This window comes from Ochotona princeps, chromosome 9, assembly GCF_030435755.1.
Source record: "Ochotona princeps isolate mOchPri1 chromosome 9, mOchPri1.hap1, whole genome shotgun sequence".
In the NCBI taxonomy this organism is placed as follows: domain Eukaryota; kingdom Metazoa; phylum Chordata; class Mammalia; order Lagomorpha; family Ochotonidae; genus Ochotona; species Ochotona princeps.
In genome coordinates, this window is record NC_080840.1 from 56,622,167 (window position 1) to 56,649,235 (window position 27,069).

A 27,069-nucleotide genomic window follows, 5' to 3' on the forward strand; every position below is an offset into this window, starting at 1 on the left:
AAATAAAATGTAGGCACTTGTCTAAATTATGGGTTTTCCATAGGCTTTTTTTTTTTTTTGGTTGCTAGGAGCAATTTTTATAAAATGACTATAATTTAAAGCTTTTTTTTTTCATTTCAAACTGTAAAGAAATTTTCAAAGTGAAAGTACTGAACTTCTCTAAATAAATAGAGCTGGCAGGCAAGCTGGTTTTGTCTAACCACAGACAATGGTAATTTTCTAATCAGAAAGCATTTTATAGAAAAAAAAAGGTGTCTAAGACATCAATCGACTTTTTAAGCAGAACTCATTCTTGCTAAAATTTCTCCTCAACAAGTATTGCCAACTCTGATGTCAGTGTTGTAAGAAACAAACAAGACGGAAGAAACCTAAGTTTTAAAACTAAAAACCTAAGCCCAAAGGTGAAAGGAACTCCTAGGAAGAGGTAGATGTGTTTAAAATGGTGACCCTGAATTTCCTTCTTTATCCAAGATGCTATAAAATGAAGGTTCAGCTACTACTGCTGATTACACCTAAGGCAACATCCCACATTCCTGACATTTCAGTGTGTACCTCGGTTAAGGAAAATGACAAAAAATTAGATTCCTTGAGAAAACAACAAATATGCAAACTCCATTGCTTCCACCTATAGTTCTAAAACACTGTTTTCAAAATTGCCATGTACAGAAAATGCTGAATAAAGTATTTTTATCTGATTATGCAGAAGGGATTTTAAAACTCTCACTACCAATGTTTTTCTTCTTCCCAACAAATCCTTATTATATAAATTTTGCCATCAAATGGAAATCTGGGGTGTAGACAATCATTGAGCACGTCTATGAAACGCATACAGTTGTTGACTGCCATTTGGCACTTCAGGACTAAACAGTGGCTCAGTCAGCCTTCCCCGCCACCACAGAGAACTCTCAAAGATTGGAAATCCACAGCTTACTCACTGAGCCCTTTGGGCCTTGGGAGAATTCAAGCATCATCAAAGTCAAATATCAAACATTTGATCATGCAAAAGCATAACTGCTCATGTGTGTGTATCCACAAACCCCAAACAGTGTGGGGGCAAGACTCACACGGGCATGAAACAGAAACCTACTCTGAAAGACACATTATCAAAACAATCCCAAACCTATAAAACTATGCTCTGTGCTCAACTACTGCCTTCTTGTAGCCCTTGGTCATTTTAGGAAATGAAACATTAAAAAAAAAAAAAACACTTGTCTAAATTCAATGACAGCCCTAAATGTATCGAGATTCTGTAAATGCTAAGCTTCAATGTGTTCCAAAACTCCTTGCAAATAATAATAAAAGCCAGGAGTCATTAGCCATTCATATACTTCTTTTGAATGGCAAATATTCCTGATAATAATTCTATAGTTTAAGTATTTTTGTTTTAAATTTTAGGTTCACTGAAGTCATTGAAAGTGTCAATAAGTGAAAAAAATCTATTAATTGGGCAAATGTTTCTTAAATAAGCCTTTGAAGACAAGCCTGTTCAATACAATGTTTGGGAGTGATGAGTATTTGTTTATTAAAGCAAAAGGATTTGCATCCTTAAAAAGAAGTATTAGTTTAAAACAAGCATTTTTGCTAGGTGTGATCCTTTGAAACACTAAGTCCCTCTTCTTAAAGTGTGTAGGGAAAAGTTAGCCATGAGTTCTAATGCACATAAACTCACTGCTCTATTAACTACCATTGAGCAATATTTGAGTTATTTTCCTGCAGCAATTCCAAAAAGAGAAGAGAAGTCACCTCCCTATAACGACGCGACCCTATCATACAGCTATTTATACAGCTCCTAACAAAAGTACTTGTTAACAATTAATTCCTAATTATCTCCTAACGATCCTAATCACTCAGACAATTTGGGGGTTAAGAATCATTCTTTCATGATGGAACCCTGTGGCTAATAAAGTCGTAGGTACAAAGTGTCATAATTTCCCCCCATGCCATCCTGTTTTTCTTTGAAAACAAATCCAAACAACCCTAAAAGTGCTCCGTTACCTTGGGCTTTGCCCACCACACAGCTGTTGCCAGTCACTGCAATTTTTCAAATAGTCAACGTGTACTTACAGCGCTTACATCTGCTGCATCCACCAGTTTCATGTGCTCCTCCGAATGTGCTGGTTTAGCAAAGCTCCATTCCTGACATAGTTTGCTCCTGGACAGGGACGCGCGCGGGCGGGTTCTTAGGCGCTCTCCGCGGAGCCGCGGCGCTGCGGGGAGCGGAGCGCCTGTGCAGAGCAAGCCCGGCTCGCTGGGAAGGCGCCTGGGCGCTGCTGCTGGCGCGGGCTGCCAAGAGACTGAGCGCAAACGCTTTCCCCGCGAAGAAAAGTGCCCCGGCAGACCGCCGCAGGAAGGCTGCGAGTCGGAAGTGGCACTGGAGAGTTTCTACCTCGCCTCAAACTCGGAGCCATCAGCTCCCACCGTGCTATGCAGGAACAGCCTTGCTCTTTCCCCACCGAACGGCAGCCGCAGATAGCATCTGAGAGAGCCCTAGACAAAGAAACAGCCCAGTCTCATCCCTCGGTTTGTTTGCGCAGCCTTGTAGGTCTGCCCATGGAGCCGCAGGGCTTTTTTGTTGTTGTTTTTGCAACGCAAACCACAGCTATTCTCTTGTCCTAACCTTATTGGTTTAAATGCAACAATTGAAAGGAGCACTGCTCTGACTCAACCTTGCTGCTTTGAAAAAAATTTATTATGTAAATGAACGCACCCCATGCTATCTGAATAAACAGCTGTGTGTGAATAACTTCTCGAAGACACCATGTACACACACACACACACCCCTCTTGCTACCCTAGCTACCAATTATGATCTTTGGGGAGTAGTTACACATTATCTTTCACAATTTCCCAGAAACTTTTTTCAGGCTCTGAAACTTAGGGAATCAATACTTATCAGCATTCTTTCCCTAGTGGGCTTACCTACTGACCAGTCTAGGAGGGGGAACATGAAATAGAGTGGCCATTCTCTTCAAGTAGAGAGACAGCACGCAAACGTGGAAGCTGTTATCAGTTTAACAATGGAAGCCTGAGTGGTGACTGCGGTGATATCTAGCCTGCCTGGCAAGAACTCTGCGAACCATTCTTTGGATGTGAACCAGATAATATTTCAGCGTTAAGATTTTAAATGATTTTTCAGAAAGAATTGAGTTTATCTACATCTCTAAAGTCGTTTCTTTAAAACAAAATAGTCTAAGTGCAGGCTCTACCTATGGTCGCCTAGTGACTCTGACTTGGAGATCTGAGCTTCGGATTGCCGAACATAAAACATGAGTCATACCTTTCACGCAGATAAGTAACTTCAAAAATCAGTGACCTCACCATTATGTTTAAATCAAATATTTAAAGAAAGCATCACTGATGTGAACTATAATTAGCTAGTCCTATAACCTAGTTCAAATGTTAATGTTTATTTTGATACCACTCATTACAAACCATTTTATACTCTAAAAATAAAATGTTTATGATTTTTCCTGAAAATCAGTCATTATCAATAACACTACTGTATTTGGTCTTTTTATTAAAATTTTTTTCTTGTTTTTGAGGCTCTTAGTTTGATATGATTTTAAAAAGCATTTTAGAAGGCATAGTAACTTCCTAAATAATTCTATGGCACTTTTTTTTAGATCATCAACTACTAAAACAGATAGACACAGTCTTACCTTTACTTTGCTAATTTGCAAAGAAGAGCACCTTTCCAATGCAAACCAGCAAAATGCTTCTATTGACCAAAATGCAATGCAGACTTTCCCCTCTCCTGTCTGAAAGGATGCCAGTTTAAATTCCTTAGAAATGAGCACTATGCCAGACCTAAGAGACAGCTCAAACTGCAAACTCGCCCAGGATTTCATCTTGTAGAACTCAGGCAAAGAATTCTGGGCTATGCTCTACCCACCATATTTGGAAGGTAGGTCAAAAACAGATGATGGCTATTGGGTGGGCTCATCTATGCAGCACAAACAATTGCGTTACTATCTACAGCACTTTCTCAGATCAGAAGTATCAGTTATGTAATACACCTGAGTCTATGTGCAGACAATAAAATCCAGTCTCCAATGGAAGTTGTGAGTATAGTCAGATAAAATGTAATGTTTCATTCATTTAGAGTTCACTCTGGTATCAAATGCCAACACAATATTTGCTTTTGCAGTCATGTTTATTTCTAAGCTCCAGAATTCATAAAATGTTGGTGTTAACTGGAGAATTAAAACCTGCTTGAAACTTATGTCGTACCCATGCACCCTGAAGTTTACAAATTGTTTTAGATACAAAAGGGTAAAACATTTTTTTTCCTGCTCCATAAAAGACTATTTTTTGCAAATCTAGGACACAAAGTACATGACAGCCAAAAAGTGGAAATATCATATAAGGTATGTCACTTTTTTAATACAAATTACCTGCCTACAGTATAGTCAAAATCATAGTATATATTTTAGACTGAAATTCTATCATTTTATTTATGTATTCAAGCAAAACCTTATTAAGCAATGATTTATGAAGAAAATTATGGAAAATAGGATGCATGCAGTGTGGCCAACTAATTGATACAGCTTCCTGCAATAAACGTCTTAGTCACTGGCTCAAAGTAGTCTCTGGGATTTTACTCCACTTTTAAATAGTTCCATTTTCTTAAAGTGCAATGAAATTTATTAAAATTTGTTTACCAATAAACATTGTCTGGAGACTACTTGTGGAAATCACATGAGCAATAATTACTGTCCCAGAGAACCCAAGCCAATAGGCTTTTCTACTATACATAAATATTAAGAAGACCCAGTTTGTATCAAGTGTCCTGTTAATGTACTATTTGACATTCTCAAGCCAACTATACTTACACAATTTAACCATAAACTCCTAAGATCCAAGTGCACTCTTTACACAGACACGTTCATTCCAGCAGGATTTGGGAAAATTTGTTAGCAATAAATACAGGTGTTGGCAGAAAACGCTCCTTCCTGGTATGTGTAGCAGAAATCTCAGCACATTAAAATTTAAAATTTTCCAATAAGCCTTTTCCCAGAGAAAACAAAAATATAACTTATTTTGAAAGGACTAGAAATATTCAACTGTAATGAAATGCTTCAATTCCTGCAAGGAGACAGGATCTTTCATATTGTATTTTGAAGCAGGTTTTCTCTGACACAGCCACAGTTGTGTGGAGATATGGCTAATTACAATGAAGTTTGCAGTTTTATAGACATGCCCGATGCTTTTCAATAGACAGAGTGAATAAATACTGGCATGACAAAAATAAACAAATATTCTTAATTTTTAAAAAATGATAAGGGCATGTATGGGAGTCTCATAATAATGTAAAAGATTATTTACAACTTTTCTAAAACTGCAAATAAACAGTTGATTCATCAAATTAAACATGACAACCACTGAGAAAACTAAAAATACAACACAGTGTCCCTTTCCTTTTCCATTCTAACATCAAACTTGAAAAGTTGTGAAGTCCTCGGTAAAAAAATGTGCTTTTCCTTCTATTTATATTGTCCCTTGGAATGATTCCAGAATTCAGGATGCATTAGCTAGTACATGATATAGTGTTTCCCTCATCTTTCTGTTTTTTTTTATTTTTCAATTTTTAGGACTATTTTTCAAGGAAGAAGGTAGATTAAGTTGCAAAATACACTTAATATGTAACTATCAATGCTTTTTCTTCAAAAACAAAGTTCTACTTGTTATTTCTCCCACATTATTACAATCAGCGATATTTGGAAATGCCTAACACTTGGCCATTCAATTGTTCAGAGTAGAATGACAAACATTATTCCAGAGGACAGCATTGCCAGTCCTCCCAGTTCCAGACAGGGTTCTTTCCCTTATGGGGCCATGCCATGGCACTAATGATCCGGCTTCTTGATGGAATGTTTGGGGATGGAGTCTGAGTGGGTGACAATAAGATCCTTGCTGACATTGGGAATGGCCACTCCCTTGACCTGCTTGTCCCCATTGGCCTGAGAACTCTGCTGAAGCCCAAACAAGGAAGATAGCCTTTCATATATTTTAAGAATGATATTAAATTTGCCAACCTGAATGTCTACAAGTATTTTGCTAAATGTTTTTCATTCAAACTCCAACATCAACAGCTTTTAACAGCATACTTAAGGAGGCAATTACTACTAACCGTACCATGGAAAATTATTTTAATAAATATTTCACTCTTTATATGAACATAGTATGAAAACATAACTATTTCCTGAGTCCCTCATAAGCACATTGGCTGTAACATATTAATCATAACCATTTATTTATGTAGGGTAGAAAACTTGTTATCCTAGGTAGTAATATCTGTCTAAAGTAATGTTTTTTCAAAAACATTTTTATTACTAATGGAAACTATGTGTGCACAGGATCAGTGGTCGATATTTAAACAGAGGGAATGAAATGATACAGGTGTACTACCTAACAAAAATACAACACAGTAGGCTTTTTATTTTAAAATCAACTGGTTTTCCAAAATGGCAAACAGAGTTACTTTTTCTTCCTTCTGCCAAAAATATGTAAATAACTGGACTTAGAAGCACCTGTTTCATCTCGGCTACTTTGCTCTCTCACACGCACAGTGGATTTCTGTTGAAAAGACGCAACCTAGAAAACCAGGTAGTCTTCTCTGGAACTTTTTTTTCCCAAGTCATGGGCAAAACCAACCTTGTCAGCACTTCCCATAACATGTAAGAGGATCTGGAAATTTGCTTTGTGTCTTCCAGGTTTCATGACAGCTGAGTTCACAGTTTTGAAATTCTTCAGAAACAATGACTAGCTCCAGGAGGATGGAAGGAAGAGAATAATTAGCACTTAGGATGTGCTCACTGTGTACCAGGCACTGTGCTGGGCATCTTGGTGCTTTTTTTTTTAAATTCCAATTTTAAACTATGACTTTTTCCTCCCATTTGTTGCAAAATCTGGCTCATCTTTCTTGCACCATCAGCTTCACATCGAAATGTTAGATGGAGCACTGGAATGTTAATGGCCCCTGCTTGCGTTGTCACTTTGGAGCCAGATGATATTTAATACATTAATAAATTTAGAAAATAGTGTGACATACTGATGTATGTATGTTGAGATTTCCTGTTGAACATGGAATAGACATAGTAACTACATAGTATCTGATTATTCACAAACACACAATACAAAATAGTGCAATAAGTGGTAAATGGGGTTTATGTGAATGTGAAGAATCCTTAAATCGAAATAATCAAATCAAGAGATAAGCTTTTTAACTAATTATTATTAGGAAAAGGTGAATTATCATCCTAAAGAAATCATAATAATTCCCTACCCTCTTTCCACTCTGGAGAAGTGAAAATTTGAGTTTGCGCCAAGCAATTATATGGACAACTTAATTTACAGTTATATCAACGTCTTCCACTTTACCCTTCTTTATTTCAGTTATCCAATATGATATGCTTTGATCTTAATTGTGATTACAGCATAAGCACTTGATTTGCTCACTGAGGAAATAATTATATTCCAAACAGGCTAAAGGTTTCCTGATGCATTTGGAAGTATTGCTTAACTATTCAAAATCAAGAAATTCCATTATTGTTACAAATGAATTGCCAGGGAGAAGAAAATTCAAACCCAATATCTTATAGAATTTTTTTCTTCCTTCAAGCAGCATTAACTTTTCCTCCTCCAGTCGCCCAAATTGAAAAAAAAAAAAAGTAACCTCTAAAGCTGTTTTAGACAGAAGGTCAGAATTCAAAGGATTGGTAACTTAATCCACAGTGCACAGCAATCACATTGCTATTGGAAACACAACCAGAAGCTCCAGTATTCTAGATGTTTTTATTAAGCAACATCAATAGCTATATAATCTGGAGGTTTTTCCCCCTACTGTCTACTGTTTATCTAGATTCATACTAACAGGTGATCAAGTTGCCTGGGGTCCTTGATTTTTACCTTCGTATGCTGTGTCATACCCACCAAGCAAAGAGGTAGCTTCTATTTGTTCAAACTCTTTTCTAAAGAGAATGTCTTTTCTGTGGCCAGCATGCAAATAAAATGAAATCATTCTCTTCAGTCTTTCGATACGTGTAATTAAGAAGAATGATTGTTTCAGATGATTTCATATTTGAGATTTTTTCCAACTTTGGTTGCTGTTCTTTTAAAAAACATGTCTGGAAGCACATGCTGCTTTTTTCAGGTAGTCCGTTTTGCCATCATCAATGATCTGGTTTGCCTGAATTGCAGAGGTAAGCAAAGCTGAGGATCTGAAGTTTTGTGAGTATATTTTAAAGGTGCAAGGTTCTTAAGCAATGCCTTGGTTCATAGGTTGGCTTGTTTTCTTAATCAATACAAGCAAAAACAAATAGTTTACCAAGCGGTCAGAGTGCCCAAGGAGGAGCCCTCCACTGCACCATTCTCATTGACAAGCCCTGCTGAAAGATCTGCAAGGCCCCCATTAGCTTTGGCCCCCTGGGATTGCTGTTCACTTTCCTTCCTGTCTTAGCCTGGGAGGAGAGTTTTTCCCCTCCACCAGCCAGAGAGGGCTAAGGAGGAGGTGCTCCAGGTTCAGGACACAAAGAAAGCAGTCCAAGAACAAAGGCAACAATCAGAAAACCACTTAGTAATCCCTTACTGGTCTTGCCCCCACCCTCCAAAAAACCATGTGTACATTTGATTGAGAAATTCAAAAGTAATTTTTAAAATTTTGTGTTTAGATGTGTACATTTTATACATTTCAAGTTTAGCACAGTCATCAGTGTACCCAAATATTGATGACCTAACTCATCACAAATAAATTCAATCATGACTAATTAGAGAGGAGGAACCACACCTGTAAGCGCTGTAATTAGGATTTCCCCAAATCATACCTATTACCAACCTCTGAAGGACATAAACTTGAAAATGGAAAATGAATTCATTTTGAAGCAACATGACAACTCTGATTCCTTGTATTTCTATATTCTTAGAATTGATATCTATCATTGTTGAGGGTTCTAATACTATTCTTTTTCTTTATTATAGAATTGTTAACAATTCTTATCTACAGCCAAGGTACTCACAAGGGTACTCGTAAGACTGACACTTATGGATCAGAGATTTAAGAGAGGTATACTCTGGCCTTAGCAAGGGTTTTCTCTGTACTTGTTGCTATCACATACTTTGTTTTCTTTTTTTTAATGTTTTTCTATCTTTTTTAAAAAATTTATTCATTACATTGTATTATGTGACACAGTTTCATAGGTACTGGGATTCTCCCCACCCCTCCCCAAATTGGCTAGCTATAAAATGAATGCCAAGTTATACAACTTGCCAATATGGATAGGAATGAAATGTACACTGCTATGGGAAAGTTCATGAGTATAATTATGTAACAACAGGAAATGGAATTTTCAATCAGCTTAACTAAATGCATATAAAATGAGTGCCCAGAATGGGCCTGGTGAGTTCTCAGGGTTTAGAATGTCTGATACAAATAGGAGGTGCTTGATAAATGTTATTTAAATTAATTAATATATGAGCACAGGGCTAATTGATGGGATATGGCCTTGGTTTGTGATAGAAAAATGATTTTGCTCAATTTCCTTTGCTTCTATTTCCTCCGTGGCTTTGCTTATACATGGTTATATTTTTCTCTCATTTGGAATGCTAAATCTGGACTGCCAAGGTCATTATCATCATCATAGAGGAGTTCATTTCATTCTCATATTCAAAAACATTCTTCAAATAATTTACAAAACAAAATTGAATCACTAAAATGCTACTAGAAATTGCTATTGTAAAATGGGATAATGAAGCTCTAAGCAAATATAAAAATTAGAGTAGACCTGAGATCATGGCATGGATTTTATATATGTATTTGAGTAGGACAGGAATAAAAAGTTAAGGCTCATTCAGAAAAAACCATTGTACACTGTATTTTTAGCAAGATATATGATATTCTTCCCTAACTATTATGTTATTTCAACATCAGTTCATGTTTCCCTTTTTGATTCCTGGCCAAGAAATTCAGAAAAATAATTAAAAATTTTAAAAATACAGAATAAAGTTATCTTTAAGAAAAATTTCCACCTCCCCTGAAAAAATATTTCACTGTAAATGTTATCCCCAATGCTGTAATTTTTAAATTTTGCAGACTTTAAGTTATTCAGAAATACAGCCAATCAACTTCGATAGTCTGTTAGCCAGTAATCAGCCACTCAGTAAATATTTGCCAAGCATTTAGTATGTGCCGGGTATGGTAGGCACCGGACGACACAGTAAACAAGGCAGACAGAATTCCTGCAGTTAAGGAAATCATATCATCATGCATACATGGAAGAGTATAAATAAGTTAGAAGGTGGCCATTTGAACATATGCATTTATTTTTGCTTTCTCTAGACAACCTACCACAACACCAGTAAAAGGAGTTTTAAAGCATATATTTAAAGCATATATTTCCAAGCACAAAGAGGTCCATATGTTAAAACAGAACAAAACCAGAAAAACTAGGTAGATCATTAGCAATTGACTTAGCAGAGCTAAGAAAGCAGGATCCAAAGCTTGCAGTGTAAGAAAAGCTCACAAGCAACTCAGTTTTGGAAGTAGAAATAAAAGCAAGACTCAAGAAAGTGGACTGGGTACAATTCAGTGTACGCAGCAGCTAGAACCACTTCGCACTGCAGACAGCCAATATAACAAGTAGAATGGGACATGAAGAAGAAACCCTGGAAGGCAGGGAGGAAGTGGAAACTATATTGCAAACAGGCAGCTGAAAAAATATTCACAATCTAAATGCTAGTGCAAGCACTCCCATTCCCTCCTACTGTAACTTTCCCCTCGTCAGGATTCCCAGAGGATCCACATCGTCCAGGCAGGAATATAAAGTTGACTTCATTATGATTCTGACCTGACTAAAAGAAAAAAAGAAAAAAAGGGGGGGGGGAACCCACTAAGATATTTATAACTATGATTTTTCCCAAGGAAAGAACTCAACCTAATCAGCCCAAAGTAAAAATGCTGGTCTAGGGGCCTGGCGACATAGCCTAGTGATTAAATCCATGCCTTGTATCTGCCAGGATCCTATCTGGCACTGGTTCCTATCCTTCCTGCTCCAATTCTCATCCAGCTCCCCGCTCCTGGCCTGGGAGAGCAGTCTAGGACATCCCAAAGCCTTGGAATCCTGCACCCATGGCCCCATATTGGCTCAGCTCTGGCTGTTGTGTACCCATGGAGAGTGAACCAATGGACAGAAGATCTCTCTCCCTGTCTCTCCTTCTCTATAAATCTGCCTTCTCAAATAAGAAATAAATGAATAAATGTTAAAAAAAAAGTTGGTCTATAACTCCTTATACATCAATCAATAATAAAGCACCTCACTCTTAAATAAGAATGATGATGAATCTAAATGAAATCTCTTCCAGGAAAGATAGTAAACAAATGAAAAGAAAAATCAAGTTTTAGGAAACAGAGGCCAGGCAAAAGCTATTGTCACACACAATTAAACTTCCAAAATGTCCCACAGAACCAAAAAAAGCTACTGTAGCCACGAAACAAGATTGGAAAATCACAGCAATGTTTTCTTTGCTTTGCTTTTTTGTTTTTAAGATTTATTTATTTTTATTGGAAAGTCAGATATACAGAGAGCAGCAGAGACAGAGAGGAAGATCTTCTGTCTGCTGACTCACTCCCCAAGTGGCCGCAATGGCTGTTGTTGAGCCAATCTGAAGCCAGGAGCCAGGAGCTTCTTCTGGGTCTCTCACGCGGGTGCAGGGTCCCAAGGCTTTGGGCCGTCCTCCATTGCTTTCCCAGGCCACAAGCAGGGAGCTGGATGGGAAGCAGGGCTTAGAACTGGCGCCCATATGGGATCCTGGGTGTGCAAGGCAAGGACCTTAACCACTATGCTATTGCGCTGGGCCAGGAACATGTATTTTTAAAAAGGAAAAAAAACAAAAACAGACAAACAACAACAACAAAAAAAAAACAGTAGCCTTAAACTTTTTAAGGATAAATAATTCCCAGTCCAGAATTTTATAATCTACCAAACTTTATCGTACATAGGATAAGTAAATATTTTAATTTTATTAATGATACGATCCAACATGCAAATCCTCAAAAACTTCCATTCTCAAGTATTCTTTTCCAGGAAGTGAACGGAAAGCGTGTTTCATCAAAATTAGGGTGAAAGCCTTCTTTATGAAGTAAATAATTCAAATAACAGATAACTATAATCCCTAGTACACATGGCAGACAGAAATGCCAGGATGACAGCTATACACCTGGCATGACAGTTCAGTTTGGAGAAGGTCAGAAAGCCCATAAAAAACTTTTTCAAAGATCAAGAAATTAATAAAATAACTGATATATCTGAACATATGGAAAGTAGCATTGAATATAGGTGACCATGAAATTGAATTATTAAAAGGAAGCAGGAATCAAAGTCAACAACACACCAAAAATATTATACACCATGACCAAGTGGGATTTAATGCAACAATGTAAGGTTGGTTTAACATTCTAACTCAATCGCTGTGCTTCACCATAGTAACTGCAGGAAAGGTAAGAGCCACTGATTATTTCAATAGATTCAGAAGAGCTTTTCACAAAGTTCACCATCCTTTCAAGATTACAATCCTTAATAAAATAGGTGTAGAAGAAAATGTTCTTAAGAAAATGGCCATTTATGGAAATCCTACAACTAACAGCATTTTCATTGGGAGAAAACTATATGCTTTTCCTCTAAGAGTTGTCATAAAGCTAGGGAGTCCACTCTTCCAACTTGTACTCAACATAGTACTGTTAGTACTAGAAAGAGCAATCAGGCAAGAAAAAGAAATGAAAGGCATACAAATTGGAAAGAAGTAAAAGTATGCATGTTTTCTGCTGAATACTCTATGTTATATAACAAACCCTAAAGACTGGTAAGAAAAACTTTTAGAACTAATCAATAAATGCAGCAAAGCAGCAAGATAGAAAAGCAACATACAAAAACTATCTACATTTCTTTAAATCAATAATCACCTATCTGAAAAATACATTCAGAGAACAACCCCATTTACAACAGTATCAAAAAGAATGAGACAGGGTCAGTGTTTTGGCATGATAGTTTGAGCTGTCACCTGCTATGCTGGCACTGGTTCAAGTCCCAAGAGCTTCACTTGCATTCCAGTTCCCTGTTCATGAAGCTGGGAAAGCACAAGGGTGGTCCAAGTCTTTGGTCCTCTGTATCCATGTGGGAGGCCTAGAGGAAGCTCCAGGCTCCTCGCTTTAGCCTAGCCCAGCCCTAGCTATTGTGGCCATTTGGGGAGTGAACCAGTGGATAAAGGAACTCTCCTTCTCACTATCTCTCCCTGTAACTCCACCTTTCAAATAAATAATTTTTTTTAAGAAACAGAAAGAAAAAAATTAAGGAAATTTAAAAATATGTACATTGAAAATTAGAGAAACATTGATGGAAGAAATCTAAAATGACAAAACTAAATGGAAAAATATCCTGTTTATGGATTAGGAGAGTTGGTATTATTAAAATCTCCTTGTTACCCAAAATGATCTACAGATCAATGTGATCCCTACCAAAATTCATAGAAATAGAAAAAAATAAATTCCAAAACCTTATGGAACCACAGAAGAGTGTTAATAGCCCAAAGAATCTCAAGAAAGAGAAACAATCACACTTTCTGGCTTCAAATTATATTCCAAAGATATATATTCCAAACAGCTTGGACCTGGAAGTAAAGCAGACAAACGTGCCAATGGGCTAGAATGGAGGACCCAGAGATAAATCTAACCACATATGGCTAGCTAATTCTTAAGAAGGCCACCAAATATCTTCAATAAATGGTATTTAGAATTCTGGATCTCCACATACAATATAATTAAATTGAAATTTTATCTTATACCAGACACAAAAATAATCTCAAAGTGTATTAAAGATCTTCATGTAAAACCTTACACCATAAAACTTCTAAGAGAAGGAAACAAAGGAGGAAAACTATTGGCACTGGTCCTAGCAATGACTTTTTCAGGAAAGATACCAAGTGCACAGACAACAAAAAACAAAAATAAAGTGAGTCTACATTATATTAAGATACTCTACACAGCCAAGGGAACAATAACAAACTGAAAAGGCAGACGATGGATTGGAATAAAATGTTCACAAACTATATTTGTCCTAAGGGGTTAACCTAAACAATCTATAAGGAACTCACACTACCCAATAACCACCACAAGGACCCCAGTAACCTGATGTTTTAGAAGTCTGGGCATAGGACCTGAGTAAGACATGAAAATGGTCATACTAACAGAGGTTCAACAACATGAGTCAGCAACAAATGCAATTCAAAGTTACCACCTCAGACCTGTTAGACTGGCTGTTTTTAAAAAGCTAAACAGTAACATTTTGATGAGTATGAGAAAAAAAGAAACTCTTCCTTCAACGCTTGATGGAAATATTAAATTGGAATACTTATTAGAAAAATAGCATGGAAATTTTTAACTAAAAATAAAATAAAACCACCATTTGATCCAGAAACAAATCTGCCACATATTTACCAACAGGAAATGGGTTTAAATCATTTTGCAGAAATATCTGCATACCAGTGTGCACTGCAGCATTAGTCATAGCCAGACGATGAATGTTAAGTATCTACTGATACTTACTGATCAATGAAAATGCATATAGATTGATGTCTATATCAACACATAACGGGATATTATTCAGATGTTAATATGATTTTGCCTTTGCAACAACTTGGATGAACCCATCAAAAATTGTATTTAGGGTCCGGCTTAATGGCCTAGCGGCTAAAGTCCTAGCCTTGAACGCGCCAGGATCCCATATGGGCATCGGTTCTAATCCCAGTGGCTCCACTTCCCATCTAGCTCCCTGCTTGTGGCCTGGGAAAGCAGTCAAGGAAGGTCCAAAGCCTTGTGACCCTGCACTCATGTGGGAGACCCAGAAGAGCTCCTGGATCCTGGCTTCAGATCGATGCAGCACTGATCATTGCTCTCACTTGGGGAGTGAATCATCAGAAGAAAGATCTTTGTCTCTCCTCCTCTCTGTATATCTGACTTTGCAATAAAAATAAAACAAATCTTAAAAACAATCATACTTAGTCAAATAAAGTAAGCATAGATGAATAATGCCTAATCTTATTTATATGTGGGTGGTGAAACAAAAAAGAAAAGCTGACTAAACAGGAACAAAGTGTTGAATGGTAGTTTCCAGGGTTAAGGAAAGGAAGGCTTTGGGGAAAAGTAAACCAAGGCACAGACTTGCAACTAAGCAGGCTCAATGTGTCTGGAAGTCTAACAATTAGCATGAGGATTATAATTGACAATTTGTTTTATGTTGAAAATCCAAAAAGGAACACATTTTAGATGCTCTCACCACAAAACAAACAAAAAATGGTAAATATGGATGTTGATGAATAGGTTACTTTGTTTCACTATGGTAATCACTGCATTAAGTGTATGAATGGATAGATAGATACTAACCACCATATTGTACACCTTAAGAATCAAAGCACAACAGTCTGCTCTAAGAGCTTAAACACAGATGGAATAATTCAAATGCCAAAACTTGAACTAACAAAGAACAGGAACAACTTACACTGGGGGGAAGACAGGACTAGCTATGTTTGTCTTTATAGAGTTGAGGTGGGATTGAGTTGGGGCAGACATATATTCATCTCCATAGTGCCAAGTCAAGGCAGAACACCAGGAACTGAAAAATTAAAAAAAGGTTTGCTGCAGGACAAGAAAAGGAGGATGAAAGGGAGACAGACAGCAGACTCCCTTTTGATGACAACTTTGGTAGAATCGACATGCATATAATATCGATTAAAATGAAACCAGAAAATCGACATGTGTGTGTGTGTGTGCATGAATTGATTATTGACAAGTAATTAAAAAGAAAATTAGGAAAAAAAATGGTTAGATAGTGGCATGGAGGAAGAGGTAGGTACTGTTTCCATCATTCAAAAAAGACTTCTTTTAAGAGATGTCATTGCAAGGTGGAGGGATCCACCATGGTGGGAGGGTTTGGGGAGGGGTGGGGAGAATCCAAGTACCTATGAAACTGTGTCACATAATACAATGTAATTAATGAATAAAAAATAAATAAATAATTAAAAAAAAGAGATGTCATTGGAACTAAACCCTAAAGGTTCTATATTTCAGAAGTTGGGATGGTCTATACAATAGGAGAGCAAGTTGAAAGGGGACAAGCTTGCTGGGAAGGAGAGATGAAATGAAGAAATGTGGATGACAGTAAATAAGAAAGGAAGAACAGGACCAAAGCTGGGTGTAGGGTGTGGGGAATTGCAATACCGAGCACAGAACCGAGATTTTATTTTACGTGAGATATTATTAGAGGCAGTCTTATTATTAGCTTTTCGTTTGCCTTTGAGCAAAAAAAAGTAACACAATTATTTGGCCTAGCAGTTCGGGTGTCAACATATATCATTAGTGGGCCTGGGTTGAAGACTCAAATTCACTGTCTACTGGCTTCTTATTAATGCACATTCTGGGAGACAGCAGGTGAAAGGTCATGTGATTCAGTTCCTGCCACCCACGTGAAGGACGGGTATTACATTTCTCACTCTTGGCTTAGCCTTGCCCAACCCAACCACTATAGACATATGAGGAAAGGATCTCTATCTTTCTCCTTTATCCCCATTCCCTCCCTCTCCCACCCCCATCTCTCCCTCCTTCTCAGCCTCTCTGAATATCTTTGCCTCTCAAATAAATATTTTTAAAGAACCTCATTTATGTGTAATCCAGACCACTGTGGCTGCTGTGTGGAGGGCAGATGACATGTGAGCAAGAATTGATCCAGCAAGACAACTAGGGGCAGATATCAGCATCTAGGGGAGAAGAGGTAATGATTTAGACCATGGTCTGTGAGAGGAATTGATATGTCATCATATTTGGGATATATTATTGAAGTAGAGCCAAAAGCAGATGTGGATTGGATGTGGGTTTGAAGCAAATAAATTAAGGACATCTCCAATCTTCTCACGTAAACAATACATACCACTAATTTGACTTTCACCTACATTCCTTTCTTTTTCTGCTTTCTTCCTGTTACAATTGGCATTTTACCAACACTGGCTTATGCTTGATTGTGGCAGACAATGACTTAGAGGCCCACAAAGAACCCTAACTCCCCAAATTCTGAGCATAACAAATGGGAAATGAGCAAGGAGTCTTGAGTGTTGCTTGCATTCTGGGGCCAGTCCTCTGTGAATGTTGCCTCTAGATACAGCCACTGTGAAAGAAGTTGAAGCTATTCCTGTATGAGAAGAGATGACCCCAGCAAGCTGCCATCTCACAGGAGTCCCTGGACATTCCAGTCCTAGCTATTACTTGAAGAAATTAGAAGTGACTCCAAGGGACACCAGTGTAACAGCTTTGCCAAGCCACAGAAGGATGAGCCAAGAAAATGGTGAGGTGGTCTATAATGTGTCAATACACAACGGAAGTAGTTCCTGCAAATGTAACTAGTTGCATGCAATTTATGAAAACCAGTGGATATTTTTCTAGCTTTGTCTTAATTGTCTTGTAGAACTTTTTGGTTTTGGTTATGGTGGAACATAAGTTCATTTTAACCATTGTTAAGTATGCAGTTCAATGGCATTGAGTACATTCATATTATTGGGCAACCATCACTGCCATCCATGTCCAGAACATTTTTATTTCTCAAACTGAAGCTAATATCACCAAGTACTAATTTTCCATTTCTTTCTGCTTTCTGCCTTCACTCCTAGCCTCTGGCAACCAACACTCTACTATCTTTGTGAATTTTGCAATTCTAGAAGCATTGTACAAATGGAATCACAGTAATTGTCTCTTAGTCTCATAATTGTAGCATCCAAATTAAGTAACATTTTCCTACAAGTGTTCTCCCATTAGATTTGCCACAAAGCTCCCTTTGGGTTACTTTCTGGCCTACATTTCTCATCTTCCATCTTACCTGTTTCGAGGGACTGTACTTCCACTAAAATGCCACTTTCTTGTGGGCATTTCCCATGTAGCTACATTCCCACACAAACCTCACTACTTTCACATACTCAAGTGAACAACATAGCACCATTTCTAATATCACAGAGCTAATTTTGAAAAACTTTAGAGCCAGACATTTGCATAGTAATTAAGATGTTGCTTGGGTTATTCTCGACCCATAATAGAGTGAGTACTTTACTGGATCCTTTCCCAATTCTAGCTTCCTGCTAATGCAGACCCCAGAAAGCAGGTGACACCTCTACTTGAGGTGGTCCCTGCCACCCACCTGGGAAAGCCTGACTGAGTACCCGGCTTTCAGCTGCAGGTTGGCCCAGCTCCAGATGTGGTCAGTACCTGAGGACTGAAAAAGTAGTCCTTTTATTTCTGTGTCCCTTTGCCTTTAAATAGAAATGCTATTAAAAAAAAAAGAGACTTATTTAGTTTTATTGGAAAGGCAGATTTACAGAGAGAAGGAGAGACACGGAGGGAGGGAGGGAGAGAGAAAGAGAGAGAGAGAATCTTCAGTTTACTGGTTCACTACCCAAGTGGACACAATGGCCAGAGCTGAGCCATACTAGAGCCAGAATCTTCTTCTGGGTCTTCCACATGGGTACAGGATTCTAACGCTTCAGTATGTCCTAGACTGGTTTTCTAGGCCAAAAGCAGGGAGTTGGATGGGAAATGGAAGAGATGGGACATGGACCGGTGTCCATATGGGATTCTGGCACCTACAAGGCAAGGATTTAACCACTAGGCTATTATGCCAGATCCTAAAATTTTAATTAAAAAAATTAATATATTATTAGCAACTATGGCCCCAGCCCCTTTACACTTGTTCTGCCCTTAAGATGAAATTTTGATGCTACGGTAGAGAAGACAGTGATGGGATATAAGGGAGGCATTTTTTGAGGTAAGGAGGAAAGGGGAAAAGCCTTCTAATTCTGGGTACTTGTTGCTAGAAATTGAAATATGTATAGCTGGTTAAGGTTGGGTGGGCTTACAAAGAGGTGGCCATATGGAGGGACACCATTCTTAACCATGGGATCAAATTTGAATCTCTTTAGAAAGGGGAGCCAGGTCTCATGTGTCAATGAAATGTAAATGGTAAGTAATAACCAAGCACCAGCCCATTTCCTAGCAGGCAGCATTCTCTTGGGACCTAGTTTGATTATTTAGAACATGCAAAAATGATTTTAAAAATAAAGAAGTGCATATGGGTTACATTTCATATTACATTCTGAAATCAGAGACATCATAATCATAATTTAAACTAGGTAAATTTGGTTAATTAAGTGGAATTAGTGTTTGAAGAGCATTCAATTTGTTAGACATATGAGTTAATAAGACTAATTGAGTAAGAACACCATTATGCATAAAATAAGTGCAGTAAACTGACTTTCAAGCTTTGAAATTAGCAATTGCTTGTCAAAATCAAGTGAATATGGAAAATCCTTCCTATACAGTAAAAGCTTCCTCAGACCTGAAACTTACCCCTGTATGCTAGAGAGAAGGCAGCTAAGCCTTCCTGCATCCCCAGTGGGAAATGAAGGTGCTGAAAAATATAATGAACTAAGTAGGGGGCTTGCTCTAGCAGCAAGGAGAGGACCAAAAATGGTTCATTTGACCCAGGAGTCTATGGCAGAAATCAAAGATTTAAAGGGTATGAAGCAGCATGATGCTGGAGTGGCCCACAAAGCAGCAGCCAGATCTATATCTGCCCCTGACAGAATTCAAAGTGTTCAACTGGAATGAACGTATCTTCCTGGGGGAGGGAAGGAGAGGCAAAGAGAAGTCCCAGTAGCACAACAGGTCCTGGAGGTGCTCCAGCTGTGCCTTGTCCATAGCCAGGATGCTGTGTGAACGAGTCTCTGAAGCCATGATCAGTCCAAGAAGAAGGGTGAGGACAGATGGGTGGGAGAGTCCTGAAAGACTCAGCTATGTAACCAGAAAGATGAGATTTCCTCAAAATAGGCAACTTGAAGGGTTTTTGTGACTTGTGTGGCTGTTTATGTTTTGCTGTTACATGCTTGGAAGCAACAGGGTTATGGATAACACACTGAGCTCTGATTTCACATCAGAGCAGTGCGTGAACTTTGAGGGCAATGCTTTCAGACACAACTTCTTCTGAGTCCCAGAGGCAATCTGTCTACAGCCCTGCACTCACACTGCCACACTATATTTCTAGAGCATTAATATCACCATGGCTAGCACTTTCAAAACCTCTGTTGCCTTTGAGAGTGAAGTTGAAGCTTCTCAGCTTATCCTGTAGACCCAAATGATCCAGCAGCAAGAGTCACCCCTTCCCCAGTCTGCAATCCTGCCCATGGGACAAAGCCATTCTCAGTCATTCTGAAGTTCTTGTGGTTCCACAGCTCTGGGCTGGAAATATCCAGACCTATGGTCTTTGAGAGTTTAGATCAGCACTGCCCTTGTAATCTCCTATTCCTACCCTCCTTAGTGCCATCAGATAAACATCATTGAAACTGTTGTCACACAATAGCTACCAAAGTCAACTCATTTTGCCCTGAACCTGCTTCTTCATTTCTCTATTTCACTTTGGAGGTACCCTCAGTGACTAAAGACGCAAACATGGAGGATTTCCTTTCCTCTGTGTTCTCCACATTGAAGACCAAAGCCAAGCACAGCTGATACCAGCCCCACTTTTCCTGTGCTTGGTCTTTGCTTGTCTAGCCCGAGTTCCATTGCCCAGCTCATCTCACTGTCTATTGCACTGTCCATGCATGCTGCAGCCAGCTTGCATTTCACACACTGTGTCTGATCACTAGACTTTATAGCTTGAAATCTTTTTATACTCAACAACATTTTAGCATTAGTCATTTAAGCTGAATGCATAAAACAGCTTGCCTGGCTCTCCACATACAGTGTCCCATCCACCTGGTCAGTCTTGAGTTAGGGTCACCTTGTGGTGACCCTACACTGCCTAGAGCTCCCATGGATACAAAGACCTCTTCTCAAAACAACTTTATAGTGTTTCAACACTTGAAATGTCCTTGAAATCCTCAACTTGATACTCCCCTAAAAGAAAGCAAGTTGGTTACACCAGCATCCCATGTGGGCACCAGTGCAAGTCCTGGATGATCCAATTATTATCCAGCTCCCTGTTTGGAAAAGCAGTAGAGGATAGCCCAAGTGCTTAGGCACCTGCACCCACATGAGAGACCTAGAAGAAGCTCCTGGATCCTGGCTTTGAATCACCCCAACTCTGACATTTGTGGTCATTTGGGAATGAATCAGTGGATGGAAAACCTCTCTCTCTACCTCTGCCCCTCTCTTTCTCTTTGGGTATGTGTGAGTAACTCTGCCTTTCAAGCAAATAATCTTAAAAAGAAAGAAAGTTAGGACCATGATATGCAATCCATAGAACATACATGGAAGAACAAAGAATGTCTCCACCTTATTAGATGTTGCATTAACCTCTTTCAGCCTTCTTTATACCAATACAAGAAGAAACTTCCCACATCTTCTTTTGCTATTTTAATGAACCAAAAGATGTGTGAGAACATTGGGAAACTGTGGAAGAAAGAAGAATATAAGCAGGTTGAAGTCTGAAGAATGCACAAGCAAGTAATCAAGAAACTGTATTAGTAAGAGGGTTTTCCTTTTTTTTTTTATGAAACAGCATAAAATGAGAAGTCATTATCAGAGTTTGGGAAAATCTTTCATTAACATATCCTTACAGATATTATCTCCAAAGGCAGCTTTTTCAGTTGGGGGTACCACTGACAGAGACACAGAGGTGTGTCTAAAACTACTGGCCCAAGGGTAGACATTGGCACTATGGTTAAGACACCAGTATTTCTTACTGGAGTTCCCAGGTTGGAATCTCGTTTCTGCTTCCTGGTCCCTGCTTCCTGTTGTGCCAACTCTGAAAGGCATCAGGTAATGACTGAAGCATTTGGGTTCCTGTTTCCCAAGTAGGAGACTTGGATGACACATCTGCTCTCAACTTTAGTTTGGCCAATACAGGCCATTGTAGACATTCGGAAAGTAAAACAGCAGAGACAAGCACATGCTCTCTCTCTGTTTTCCACCTCCTAAAGGGGGAAAAGTATATGTGTGTGTGTGTGTGTGTGTGTGTGTGTGTGTGTGTGTGTCTCCAAAACAGCTTCAAAAATGCTCCTTTTTAGTTTTCCTAGAATAATGCCAAGTTATCACAATGAACTTCCCTAGTCTCTCCCACCCACTGTAATGCATATTCTGTCCTCATCACACATGTTCTCATGTGCAGAGACTATTTATAATGGTCTCTCCCACCCCCCACAACTGTGTCATTTGGGGATTTATTGCCATTTTAGTTAACAGGTTGACTCTAGGCTCTCAGAAATACAAAAAAAAAAAAAGTACTTTGTATATACAACATGGGCACAGATCCAATGTAATGCCTCTGAAACCTAGGGCACTTTACAATTTGTTTTACATGCAGCTAATCATATTATGAATCTGCATTTTTGTTATACATCACAACCATCCTTATTTTCACTAATGACATACAAGATGAGAAGAAACAGAATGCATATATTGAGGGTGCCATCTGATCTTCCATTTGTAAGAGTAAAACTAGATGTTTAAATGGAACTGCAGATGAATTACATAATATTTACAAGAGGATCTTATAATAAAAATGAAGAAATGAAAACCAGCTGAAAGTATGTAAAAGCTTTATTTTCATAATTAAAATTGTATTATACTGAAGTGGCACTTACAAAGTGATAACAAATTATGATGTAGAATATTGAATTACCAAAGTATACACAAACTTGTGCCATACAAATGATTTCAATGGGGTGGGTATTTGGATTAGCAATTAAGATGCTGGTTAAAATACTGCTGTCCTATATTCAATATAAAGCTCCAGATACTGACTACAGCTTCCTGCTAATGCAGTATCTTGGAGGCAGCAGTGATGATTCAAGAAAGTGGGCATTTCTCAGCCACTTGGGAAATCTAGACCAAGTTCCTGGCTCTGGCTTCATCCCAGGCTAACTCCACATATTGAGGACATTTTAGAAGTGAAACAGTGGACAGAAGTGTACTCACTCTCAAATAAAATTCAAACACCATATTTCAAGGTTCCATATCTTTACAAAAACACACGCAAAAAAGATTAAGTATGCCAATTGTTCTATGGGTAGAAGCATGTCAAAGGTAAAGTATTTGTACTGTAAGCATACTGTATTTCAGTTATATTCACTTCCAATATATTTCAGCAAAGAATATTATTGTATTCTCTACAGATTTCTTCTCCCATTATACAGTAAAATATAAATACTAATTTTTAAAATTATTGCAAAAGTACAGCATAGTCAAATTATGTATCTCAAGAGCAACTTCAGTGATAAGAGTGTATGACTAGGCAGTTTTCACTTTCTAAATCCAACCATTCTTGCTTCATTCTCTGTGTCATGCTACAGCAGAGAGCATACTGACCATTCATAAGCATACTAGTGTCTTATGTTCTAGAAAAGTTTATGGTGTAAGTAGAGGACTAATCCACATTTTAGGATAACAACATAACAAAATGTATGGAAAATCACTTAAAAATTCAAACTGAGGCTGACATGATGGTACAGTGGTTTAAGCTGCCATTTCACTGCTTTTATCCCATATTAGAGTAACAGTTGGAACACCAGCTCCCTGCTAATGAGCCTAAGAAAGCAGAAGACGGCCCATCGTGAAACATGGGACACCATGGAGTCCCAGTTCCTGGTTTTAGCTTGGTCCAGTACTAGCCGTTGCAGCCATTTGGGTAGGACAACAGTAGATACAAAATCTCTGAAAAAAAAAAAGATGTACACTTCTTCATTTCATTTTATTGTTAAAGCAGAAACAGAGAAAGAGAGAGAATGCCTTCTACCTGCTGGGTCACTCACCAAATGTGCACAGCAGCTAGGCCTGTTTGGTGGAAACCAGGAACCCAGAACTAAATCTTTGTGTCCCAGGAGATGACAGAAGAGGCCCAAGCACTTGAGTCTTTATCTCCTGTTTTTCAGGGATGCATTAGGCTGAAGCTGGATCATAAACAGCCAAGGCAGGACTCCAGCCCACGCACTCTGTGATGGGATGCTAGCATCCAAGTAGTGAAAACCGACTGATCACATGTTCATCCCTAAAAGCTATTTGGTGTGTTGTTGTTTATTAATTTTAAAAGAAGAGACAGTTTAAATTTCCACCACTGGGTGATTCAATATCTTAATTTTAAAAGTGTGTTACATGTATCATTCTTTAACAACAAAATGAGAACTGTATCTACATGCATGAGTATGTATGGAATTCTAAATGTAAACATACAGTCCCAGATTTAGGACTATTTGACTTAATGATTTTTCAGCTAGATGATGGCATGAAAGCCCTGCACAAGGGAAACTGTGCTTCGACATTTGAATTTTGGTTTTCCCTGGTCAACACTGCATATTCTTTCATCTCCTGCTCTTGGGAATGCAATGAGCCCTACCATTACAAGGAAGCCCCACCAATACACTCTGCGTGGTTAAGCACTGACGCTCGGCAGCTTGGGAGGATTCTGTGCATTTTCTGCTTAGGGAACTTTGCATTTCTGATGTGTTGGTGGATATGTAGTTCCCTTATCACAGGAAGAATATTTGTATGTAGTTGAAGGAGGCAAGCAACTTTAAAGACAGTACAAATAATATGATTATTTTCTATTAAGCGTTTAAAGATGATATAATATGCATTTCATAATGTGAGCATATGTAGTAAAAGCATAAAGACATCAATAGGAATGATGAATATGAAATCCACAACTGTTGTCAGCTCTGGGAGGAAGGGAGAGAGTGAAAACACACCATGAGATTTAACACCATGAATTCAAAATTGCTTCTTTAATGTTTTACTTTTTTCAAAAAGATACAAAACAAAATTGAAAAGAAAACATAATACAAAAGCCTTGCATTTTACAACTGACAATCAACATGGGTACACACAATGCTGGTTTCTTTTCTAATTTTCTATTTGCATAAATATTTCTAATTTCAAAAACAAGCTGTCTTTTCACACTAATAAGTATTACTGGAACATTTATTAATATATTTATATTGTATTTTTAAAAATTTATTTATGTTATTGCCAAATCAGATATACTGAAGACAGAGAAGATCTCTGTCCAATGATTCACTCCCCAAGTGACCGCAACAGCCAGAGCTGCGCCAATCCTAAGCCAGGACCCAGGAGCCTCTTCTGGGTCTCACATGCTGGTGTAGGTTTCCAAGGCTTTGACTACTTTCCCAGGCCACAAGCAGGGAGCTGGATGGGAAGCGGGGCTGCTGGGATCAGAACCAGTGGTCATATGGGATCCCAACCCTTCAAAGGGGAGGATTTTAATTGCTAGACCACTGCATCTGGCCCATGTCGTATTACTTTAAGAATTCATTGCTTCAGGGAGTTAGCTACAATTTTAAGTGAACTTCCGTTTTCACAATCTTCTCTAAAGCTTTGTGTGCGCTCAATTTCCTAACCCCAGGAAGAGGTGAGTTCAGACCTCTGCAGATACAATCTGGCTTTCACATTGCTTACATGATCATGTCTTCATACAATTTAAGCTGGTGGGTTGTTAGTCGTGGAACATTGTTCTCACAGAGCTGTACATGTCTTGTTTTGCATGCTTAACTCAATCCCACAGGGATCTTCCTTAGGTTCCACTGCCCACTCACCTGGCACTTGTCATTTTGCAATTTATCAGTTGATCCTTGCCTTTATTTGCTTTCTCTAACCAACCAAAACCAAGTTGAGGGTCTTCCTTGGGATTTTTTTTGCTGTCACAGTGGCCTGAGTAACTCTGTAGACTTTTCCACTTCCTGCACTAAACCATGCGCTAACCGAAAGCAGCACCATGTTTTGATTCTACACCTCAAGGTGTCAGAACAGTAAATACATGTGTAGTAAGTATTTGTGGAATAAAAAAATATAAAAGGAATGAAGCTCTTATGACAACAGCCTGAATCTCTTCCTACCAATATTATTCTTTAGACCTTTAGACTTTAGGCGAAAAGTAAAATGAACATACAATATTTTTCTTAGGAGAATGTCCATGTTTCCTGAATGCAGAAGTACATTTGCTACTGAATCCAAGTTTTAACCACTGAGGGCTATAGAATGTTTAAAATGTTGTCTGATAATTAATAGTTATCTTAATGACATAGTCACTGATGCAGTAATTTTTTTTCCTTTTTTAAGAATTATTTTATTTTTATTAGAAAGTCAGATATACAGAGAGGAGGAGAGTCAGAGAAGAAAATCTTTCATCCACTCTGTCTGGATTCACTCCCCAAGCAGCCACAATGGTCAGAGCTGAGCTGATCTGAAGCCAGGAGCCAGAAGTTCTTCCAGGTCTCCCATGTGGGTGCAGGGTCCCAAGTATTTGGGCTGTCCTCTACTACTTTCCCAGGCCACAAGCAGGGAGCTGGTTGGGAAGCATGGCCACAGGGATTATAATCAGCATCCATATGGGATCCTGGCATGTGCAAAGCGAGGACTTTAGCCACTAAACTACCACGTTAGGTGCTAATGCAATAATTTTTAAACTAGTGCTATTCTATTAGACCAAAAAATGCCAAGTAGGCCCTCAGAGATTTAAAGTGTTAAAATATATTATAAAGAGGCTTTATCAGAAACTCTTAACAGCGGAAGAATGAAGTTAACAGATTTCTAGATATAATGCTGGCACATAATTTCTAGTAAAGAAAGGTAAATTAAAAACTGTTAAGTGAAATGAGTGACTAGAAACATAAAAGAGCTTTGAAACAGAGAGCGAGTGTTCAAGTAGACAAGCTCAAGTCTCAGCAGGAGAGTGCCTCTCCAATCCCATAAGAAAAATCAGTGTTATCCTAATCATTATGGAAAAGAAGTCAGAAGGAACATAGGTACAAGAGAAGAAAGGAGTAAACAACATGAGTAGAAAAAACTCCAGTGCCTTTCAGCTTTATAATCCAAGGAATTAAATAGCAAATCTGGAGTGTAGTTTTGTTTGTAAAACATTTTCTCAAATGTAGTCTCATTGAAAGCCCACAAAAATCAAAAAATAAGGGAGATCAGGCAACACGCCCATTTTGCAGATAAACAAAATTGAGGCTCAAGGGGATAAGGACACACCAGAGAGAA